The sequence below is a fragment of the Panicum virgatum genome, chromosome 1N (assembly GCF_016808335.1).
Source record: "Panicum virgatum strain AP13 chromosome 1N, P.virgatum_v5, whole genome shotgun sequence".
Classification (NCBI taxonomy): domain Eukaryota; kingdom Viridiplantae; phylum Streptophyta; class Magnoliopsida; order Poales; family Poaceae; genus Panicum; species Panicum virgatum.
The window spans coordinates 18,008,576-18,018,673 of NC_053145.1; positions in this window are offsets into that span (position 1 = coordinate 18,008,576).

Below are 10,098 nucleotides of genomic sequence, written 5' to 3' on the forward strand. Positions count from 1 at the left end.
TGCCTTTGGTGTTGATGTATTTTGAGGGGGGTCCCTGCCCGCCCTTATGTATCCGGGGGGACAAGGTTACATGAAAAGTCCTAGCCGAGTATAGTTGGAGTCCTACTACAACACAATCTGGTAGTTTCCTTTGTACTGCAGCTAGTTCTACGCCTCTTCGGGTAGTTACAAGAAAGGTAAGGTACATCCATGAGCTATCCCTTACTCTAGAACATTCTATGCATATAAGCAGTCCCGCTGCCTCGGGTCTGACATGCCCCCGAGCTCTTCGTAGCCGAGTCCTGCAGGCATCGAGTACTTGGCTGGACATCTTCGAGTACTTCAAGTAGTCAGATCATCCTCTTGATTGCTTCTGGACCTTCCATCAGGTACGTCGAGTAGTTCTCCAAGTACTTGTGGTTGCTTCGAGGCTGTGAGGTGCTCAAGCCCCAAATTCTTAATGATATATGGTGCGCGAAGTACTCGCGCTCCATATGGAGTAGCCCCCGAGCCTTAGATTCAATCACAGAATCAGGCTGAGGGTCACTTCAGTCCATTTCCTTCTTTATTTTCCAAAAATTTGAAATATAAATCTCTGATGCACATATCCCGCAGCCCCCGAGCCTTAAATCAAAATCCCGTATCTTGCGGGTAGCCCTCGAGTAAAGATTTGGTATTAAGAATCTAAGACGTGGCATCAGATTTTATTCCTAAGAATATCTCCAGGTTTAATCAGATCCGATATCCGAAAAGACCCCTTTTAGAGTAGAATCCCAGAAAAATGATACGATTGGATATGCCACACTGATTGCACTTGTAATATCCTCAAAAATAAAACCCGGGATATTTATTTCTTTACTGTATGCTCACATGGGATTTTGCTGTGTGGAGAATCTACATTATTGCATCCGTGAGTGCTGCACTGTAGCATCATGGGTTGTCCTCCAGTAAGGCCCCATGCGGCTATAAAAGGTGGGTGAGAGGCCTTTGCCACAAGCACCAGCACTCTGAAGCTATGGCTTGCATTTGGTGTTCTTGCTCTCGCCCTCCTGAAATTTGTGTAGTGCTTTCCAGCAAAAGATGCTAGAAAAGATCTTGCGAGTGACAAGAAAAGTCCCTGCTACCTCATCCTGCAACCCTGCTTCTCTTAGCGGATCCATGCTGCACGTCATGTCCTTGCATATTCCAATGAGGCAGGGTCTCAGAGGACGAGTGGCATCTAGGTGTGTCATACTCTTGGGGTTCCCTGTTTTTTGGTGCCCAAGAACTGCCATCTCTGGTAAGGAGACTTAATCTTGTCACAACGTATTCAGGGAGAAGGAGTAATTCCTCTACAAGATGCTACAAAAGATCTTGCGAGGCGATTATTGTAATCTGCCTCCTTACTCTTGAAATTTTTCTCCTAGAATACGAATATCATTATTCCCTTAGTGGGAATAACAAGTTTGTACTTTGTCACGGCCTCGGGCCAATCTAGCTACAGCAGGCCTCGACTAGAAGCTCCAGGAGATCCAGGAGATGTACATGCAGGTCTGAATCGTTTGTAAAGTAATTTAGAAGAAAGTACTCGAGTTGTAGTATTTGTACTGTATCGAGTACTCTTCCTTTGTTCTGGAATGTAATCCCAGTAAAAGGAAGATATGTCGAGTAGTTTTCAAGGGGTATGAGTGTTTTCTTTTTCCAGAATGTAATCTTAGAAAAAAAGAAATGACTCAGAAAATCCCGCTTTTATTGCAATTGGTAACTGACTGTTACTCTTCTAGGTATTTACCATTTTGCCACCGCTGCTATTATAAAATAGACCAGTAAACTTGGTTTTACCCCTCCGGCCGCCATTCCCTGCTTTTTGCTTGTTTTTAGACCTGTTCTTGCTCATTTCCTCAAGCTTTCAAATGTAAAACTCCTTTCTCACCCTCGTTCCCAAATCTCTTAGGGATTAGCCATTGCATGCGCGTGAAGCGCTCTGTAGATTTTTGAATGGCCCCCAAGAAATCGAGCAAGGGCAAGGGAGTGTCCGCGGAGCCAACCCGCGCAGAAGGATGGACACCCAAGTGTTCAAAATCTGATTTGGAGTCCCTTGTTAAGCAGGGTTTTTTTATCAGCAAAATCAGTACTCCATTGGCGTCCTGCCTCGGGTAAAGATCGTCCATATGAAAATACGGGCGAAATCATTTCTTTTGCCCCTTATTTTGAACGGAGATTAGGGCTCCCATGCTCTAATTTCTTTTCTGGGCTCCTATATTATTACGGGATCTAGCTTCACCATCTCACCCCTAATTCTTTTATTCATCTTTCTGTCTTCTTACACTTGTGCGAAGCGTTTTTGGGCATCGAACCTCATTTTGATCTTTTCCGCCACCTCTTCCACCTTAAATCCCAACCTAACTCCCCCAGATTGGATGTAGTCGGTGGAGTAGGTATTCAGCTTAGGCAGGGGATGGATAAGGTTTACATCCCCTACAAGCTATCGAAGAAAGTAGTTGATTGGAAACCGAATTGGTTTTATGTTGAAAATCAAGGGCAAACCCTTCCAATAATTGCTCCTGGGCCGCCCATTATCCGGGTTGAATGGTTGAAAAAACTCTTGGATACTAGCCAAATTTCAGAATTGCTAAAATTGATAGCAAATCTGAAGCAAAATCAGATAACTGGAGAGGTTGTGGCTTTTGACTGGATGAAGCGTAGAATCCAGCCTCTCCAAGCTCGAGTACATTTTGGCTTTGAGTATCAAGAACCAAGTGATCCATCCCGGTGCTCAGATAAGGAGATCTCCAATGGAGAAGCTCTGCGCCGGGTGCAATAACTTTTTGAGAAGGTGGAGCATGTACCTCACCTACTCGAAACATTCTCAGTTCTGAATCCTCCGAAAGAGGTATGTGAGAAGTAGTCGATGCGATTATTCGAGTACTTTTGTTGTAGATGTAGCATATCTGACAACTTTCTTTTCCTTTTGCAGGATGATGTAAATGTGTATAGGAGCAGTCCTCCTTTGCCAGGCATATTTCGCCCCTCTCACCTTGTTCCCAGCGCTTATGCCCAGCCCTCGTCTGGTTTTGAAGATTCTTCAGAGATTGAAGGCTTTAGTTCTGACAGCGAGACTGATAATGCAGAGGCTGGGGAAACAGCTAGGGAAGCAGCCAGAGATGATGGCAGGGGGTGCAGTGCCAGCCCAAATGAAGATACCTAGGCGGGACACCCAAAGGGTACTCGTTCGGTGGCGAGGAAGCGTCATAGCTCCTCGCAAACTACCAGCAGCAGGTGAGTAGCTAGTTGATTGCAATCGAGTACTTTGTCTCAAGTTTATCGATTTGCTTTCCTTGATTTTGTTTTTGCTTTTCTCAAGTCCGGCAGCTAAAATGCCACGGACTACATCATCTGGGGATAATATTGCGGTCGAAAAGACTGTCCCTTCCACTACAGCGGACTTGTCAAAAGGGACTGGGACTACTCTGCCGGCAAGTAGTTCCAATGTTAGTGATGTCGGGAACACAGGTGGTGGTACAGTGATAATCAAACCTCCCCCTAAATTCGGCGTGAGGAAACTTGTCGTCGTAAGGGCATCTACGTAAGTTTTCTCAAAACTTGATTGTAGATCTGGCTATGTGTCGAGTATATTTTGACTGGTTTGTCTTTGCAGTGATATACTCCTGGAGGCAAGGGGAGAAACTGAAATCGATTCAGTCCCCGAGCCAACAGCGGAGAAGCCCTCGAGCACTCCAGAGATGGATGCTCATCAGGCGGAGGAGATGGCGAATTCTATGATGCTGAATTCGCCACTCCCAAATCCTAAAAGGAGCGATGAAAAGCTCCCGGAGGAAGAGGGAAGCGTGAAGCTTCCGAAGGAGGGAGGCGGTGAGAAGCTTCCTGCGGAGACCCCCACACGTAAACTTATAATGCCTGTGTACTGAGAGGGTGTTGGCGTTTCTTATGCCCAATAGAATAGATATTCCGCAAGCACACAGAATCACCGCTGTAGCACTTCACCTTGGTGTATTCCAGGGTATCGTATTTTTCCTCAGGGAAGCACTATGGTAAAGAGTATCGTAAATTCAGTGATAACCATACCAGTTTAATCGACCGACTGACTAGACGGGGGTAAGCCAGATAGATAAGTGAGATAGTTGGCCAGTCAATGACCGAGTGACACACGGAGGTTCAACTCCTTAGTGAGGTAGCAGCTGGGAGGACAACGAGCGAGATAAGACACCTGATACACTTCTGAATTATCGAGCTAGCCTCTCTAGATTAGACTAAACACCTAACTAGTTATTGGGAAAGCAGAGCTTACTTCGGCTGCTAGAAAAGGAAGGACTTCAGAAAGGGATGAGAGGGGAGTCCAACGGCAACCTGCACTATTGCTATGAAAATAGCCGAACATGGTGGACTACAAAGGACGGATAGGGCTGTCACCACCTACCGACTACCACAATGGCTCCGTGGGGTGGAACACACTTTCTAGCTAAGATTAAGGTCAGACATCACATCTGCACTCGGTGTTAGGATTTCTCTCGAGGCCTTCGAGAGAAATCCCCCTCAACCTAGAGCACTAACTTGAGATACTCTAGTCCAGGCGAGAAAACCCGTAAGATAAGATCCCGATCACTTAGAAAGATAACTTAGCCTAAGCTAAAGGAAAACTTCCGTGCTCGAGCTGGACACTCAGACTCGAATAAACAAAAGACAGCGGAAAGTAAAGCTGACTCAGAAAAGTAGAGAAGATAACTTATATTGATAAAGTCAAAAGAAAGATACAAGAGCTATACCAGACTTCCGACAACTCCGGAATCCCGAGCAAGCTCGACTCGACTTTAACTCCCAAGCTACTAACCTACTCTAGAAAGTACAAATGAAGAGAGAAGAGCTCCAATGGTGTGTGTTACAAGTGATGGATGGGTTCTCTATTTATAGGCTTCCAAGGTCGGTTCCTTGCCGGTACTGCAGTTGGCGTCAGTTGTAAGCAGGTAAGGCGATTGAGCTTAACTTCCATGCCAAGACCCAGCCTGAGGGGCTTCCAAGTGGGGCTGGCCGTCCTCCCCTAGGCTGGCCGGCCTGGGATCCTGCCACGTGGCCACCGACTTTTGGACAGTGGCTTTGATCTGCTTCTGGAGGCGATTGACAGTTGCTTGACATCAACACGTGCTAGGCCGGCCGGCCTAGGGGAGGCCGACCGGCCTCCCTCTAGCACGTCTCGGCCCTTTTTTGTGCCGACATTGCACTTGTACGCTTGGGATCCTCCCTGGGTGCTGGATCGCTGACCTGGACACGGGTTTGCACTGAATGGTGGGTCCTTTAATCCTTGGGCAAGCCTTTCGATCCACTTGACCAAACCGACGTCCAATCCATGACTCAAAGGTATTGTGGGTGTGTTACTTTGCCACTGGATCGAACACGGGACATTGTCCTCAGGGGTGCCAGGCCGGCCGGCCCAGGGGAGGCCATTCGGCCTGGGTTTTTGCCCAGAATTGCTCATTTTTTGTAGATGTTCAGCTGAAATCAAAACCCATCCAAAACTTGTGGAACTCATTAAAAATAAATAAAATATGAATGGAACATAGTGTAAAGCTCGTGTTATTCCCGAGAAGTTGACAGCTAAAATGTGAATTTATGGCCGTCAACACCCCCCAAGCTTAAACTTTTGCTCGTCCTCGAGCAAAGCTTAAACTGAGGCTCAGTGGATGAAGACTTGTAGATGGCAAGTACCATTCCCGAAGTGGACGTACCATTCGACAAAGCTCAAAGTAACTTCAGATAGCTCAAACGGTTTATGCAATATAAGGCTCTGGATGGGTCATTTCAACCATGGGAAACCTTTACCAGAATTTTAATTTTAAAAGGAATTCCGAGGGATTCCCTACTAGAGCAAGCAGTTTAAATTTTGGTTTGGGCTATCTCAAATCCCGCAACAACTTAGACTTTAGAATTTAAACTCGTGCCTCCACGCAACCAGATTTTCAGCGGAACTAATATGTGCCATCTAGTTCAGGTACTAGGAGAGTAAAAATCTGTAAACGAGGCACATACAGGTTTTAAACAGAGCAACTATTCATCATTTCCAGAGTGAGAGCTTACACGGATTTCCACTCATTTTATTCAAAGCATGGAAATATTTTTTGGGATTTTTGTTATGTGATTATTTATTTATTATTATATATATATATTTGGCATGGCTTATGAATAAAAAGGACGGGTGCGATGACTTACCTGGCTGTGTCCCCCCAAGCTTCGATGAAGCTCTGTCCTCCTCATCGGAGTCCTGCTCTCCCTCATCGGGGTCCTCCTCATCATCATCCTTATCCTCCTCGTTGTCGTCATTGTTCTCCTCCTCCTCATCGTTGTTCTCCTGTTCGGGCGGCTGGTATGGTTGGGACTGCTGATAGTCCAGTCCAAGGTGAATGAAAACATTTGAGACGTCATACTGCAAAGCGGAAGTCAGCCCCCAGCTCTCCTGAGTGAGCTGGGTGTTGTGTGCCATTGTGTCCTGCATCTGCTGCTGCTGTGTACCAAGGGTGCTGATGCGGTTCGAGAGATCCGTGATACTTTGAAGAATTGGGTCCTCATAGTTGAAGCGTGATGACGATGAGAGACCCACCTGTGGACTATAAGATGGATGCATACCTACGGGGTAGTACGGTCCTTGCCTGCCGGCGAATCCGCTGCTGCCGGCCTGATACGGGTCATAAGTGTAATGCCCGTATGCCACCTCGAAGCTCATGTTCTGCGTGGACGGCCCCGGTTGTGTCGAGGCATGAACCGGGGGTGTCCGTCGTGATGGTGCTCCGGCCTGCTCGCGCCAGGTCCTTCTCCTCATCTGTGGACCAGCAACACTCCGCCGTGCGGGTTCTCTTTTCTCCATCTGCAACGTTAGGCTTTTCACCGAGTAGAGAGAGAGTCCCGGGGTAACACATAAAGATAGAATTCCCTGGCCCCTCCCACATCATGTGCCCTTGCACAAAATGCTCAAGACTGACCTTGTATCTGTATGCCTCCATCTCAGGCAAGAAGGTGACTTCGATGCCATCCATCGCTTTGACTTACCTTGCCACATGAGTGACTAGTGGGGTTATGTCGATGGGGCTTCTGCCCGAAATCATCTTCTGCCAATGAGCAAGCATGCTCCGGACGAGCGAAAAACAAATCATGTTCGCCATAGCGTACAGACACTGTAGCTCAGGCAAGCTGCAGAGGTGAAGGTCTGTGTGAGAGTGCACAACCATGGCGAGCCACTTGACGAGAAACCTCAGAGTAGGATTATGAATTGAGACTATGTTGTTCTTACTACTCACGGTTTCATTAGAAATTACACTCCACCAAGAGCTGCGGTCATACTCATAGCACTCAACAAGTGTGTTGGGGTCTAGGATGCATCTTTTATTAAAACCCAAAGCGACACTAAATTGTTGGAGGGTCATTTCGAATTGTTCGTTAAAGAACCGAAAGTAAACTTTAGTTTCAGTGCTGGTTTCTTCAACGGTAAGAGACATAAGGAATTCCATGGTCAAGAGTTGCGAACCTGGCTCGACGATGTCGGCGAAGTTCTCCCATCCGACGATAGTGAAAGCTTGGTTCATGTCTTGCAGGAGTCCCATTATGATGAGGAAGTGGGTTTTGAACCTCTTGGCATGGGCATAGGTTTGCCTCTTCAGTAGCTCGAGTGCTTGCCGCTCGTAGTCATTCTTGACGATGATTTGCTCAACCATCATTAGGATCCTGATGTGGAAACGGCTTTGTGGGACTACGGGAATTTCTTCTTCTTCCCAGGATGCGTGTGAACGGTGACCGGAGTCGACCGACATGCTATCCCGAGAAGAAGACGAACTCTGCGAGCTTCTTGATTTTCTCGAGAGTGCCTTCTTGGCCTTCTCCTTGGCTCGATTCAGCATGGTGCCTGCAAAAGGTTAGTATGAGCAATACCCGAAGGAAACAAGGGGTTAAGAAGAGGGTTAGTGTTAGTCGTTCTTGCGGAGCGTTAAACCACCACAAACATTCAATGTGCAGCGTGTCATGATTTTATTTAGAGGGGAAATATTTTTGTGTTTTCTGGTTTATGAACTTCACTAATTACTACTCAACCTTTTATTTTGGGGCAAGCTAGAACTTAAGTTCTCCTAATCAACTCAAAAGAGCTCAATTAGGCAAAGAGACTCAAGGAAGGGAGAGGAGATTAAGGAGCTGGGGCTGATGCATTTGAACCTGAGCTTCTGGTGCACTGAGGATCGTCGAGCTCGTTGGGTTTTATAGGCCGGCGCCAGAACTAGGACGGCCGGCCTGGGGCGGGCCGGTCGACTCCTGCGCAGCGGCAAACGAGCCACGTCGAGGCTCTACTCCTTAGGCTTGCTGGTGAAGACGCTATCGTCGGTGGAGATGGGACGTGGGTGGAGGGGAGAGGCCGGCCGGCCTGCATGGGGCCGCGCGGCCTGCCTCCTGCACGTTTAGTGCTCCTTCTTTTGCCTTTGCTTCATGATTAATCAAAGAACCCACTCCCTGTTGCTCCCTGCCAGAGAAGAAAAGGTGAGGCCGGCCGGCCTTCAACTCGGCCAAAAATTTTCGAATTTTTTTTGTGAAGCCCTAGAGATGCAAGATTTATAAATTTAAACATGTGTTTGTTAAACTTCAAACATGCTTACGCAGGATGCAAAGAAAATTTATGCAAGGAAAGATTAAACTATCCTATATGCAATGCAGTGATGGATATGTGCCACGTACCTCACGGCGAGGGCTCGGGTTCAGAGTTCGGAGCTGGACTCTACATTCCTTTCGTTTGGTTGCCGTCACCGGATGGAGTCTTCGGCGATGACCCTTTCTTCCGCCACACTTTCTTGGGTGTGGGTGGTGTTTCGACCTTCGTCTTCTGCGATTCTAGAAATTTCTTACGCTGAATTCTTCGCTTGGCATTCTTCTAATTGTGAAGCTTGATTTGCTTCGCCTCCTCTTGAATTCTCAAATCCTCCTGAATCTACAGACTTTCTACGAACTCAATGAGGGCTTCAATGTTGGGAAGCGATGGTTTCTTTGCCTCTTTCTCAGGTTTTGTTTTTCCGATGGACCTCCTTGACTAGTGAGCATTGTTCAACCTTCGGTTTGAAGGCGAACTTCTCCTTCTGACCATTAATGTTGACCTGAATTTCTCCAGCTCCAACATCAATATGGGCATTTGCTGTACTCAAGAATGGCCTGCCCAGGATGAGCGATGTCTTGGTGTCGACATCCATATCGAGTACGACGAAGTCGACGGGAATGAAGAAATTCCGAATTTTCTCCGGAATGTTCTCTGCTATTCCGGCGGGGTAGCGGGCCGTTTGGTCTGCTAGCTGCAAACACATGGTAGTAGGGGCAAGTGCATGATGGTTAAGTTTATCATAAACCACCTTTGGCATGACACTGACGCTTGCTCCCAAGTCGCAGAGGGCGTTCGAAAAGTGTTGAGCCCCGATCGAGCAGGTGATGGTGGGGCAGCCTGGGTCTTTCTTCTTCACCAGGAGAGGATCGAGTATAGCTGCACTACACTCTTCAGTTAACTGCACAACCTCGGTGGTGGGCAGCGTCCGCTTGTTTCCAAGGATATCTTTGATATACTTGGCATACGTGGGTACCTGCATAGAGTCAAGAAGCGGTATGTTCACATATAGCTTCTTTATTACCTCGACGAATTTGCCGAATTGTTCGTCGGCCACCGGCTTCCTTATCCGCTATGGAAACGGTAAGGCAGTTGTGTCGTGATAGTCCCATGAAGTTCTAGGGGGTTCCACGGGGTCTTCCTGGGTACCAGAAATGTTGGATTCGACAGCCTCCTCCTGCACTTCATCATCAACTTCGGTATGGCTAGCGGTTAAGGTCTTCCGCTGCTTTCCTGCATCCTATGGAAAGGGTGGCTCTTGCATGGTCTTACCACCACACATGGTCACCGCACTAACATTTTCTTTCGGGAGTACTTCCGGTTGCCCAGGTAGTTTCCCTAAGTTAATGTTAGGACAAAAAGATGCAAGCTGAGCTACTTGAGTTTCTATCATCTTATTAAAGCTCAGTTGGTTCTTAATAATAGAATTAAATCGCTCTAGTTGAGCAGCCATAGATTCGAAGATCTTGTCATTAGTAAGGATGTTGTCATTAATTTGCTTTTAG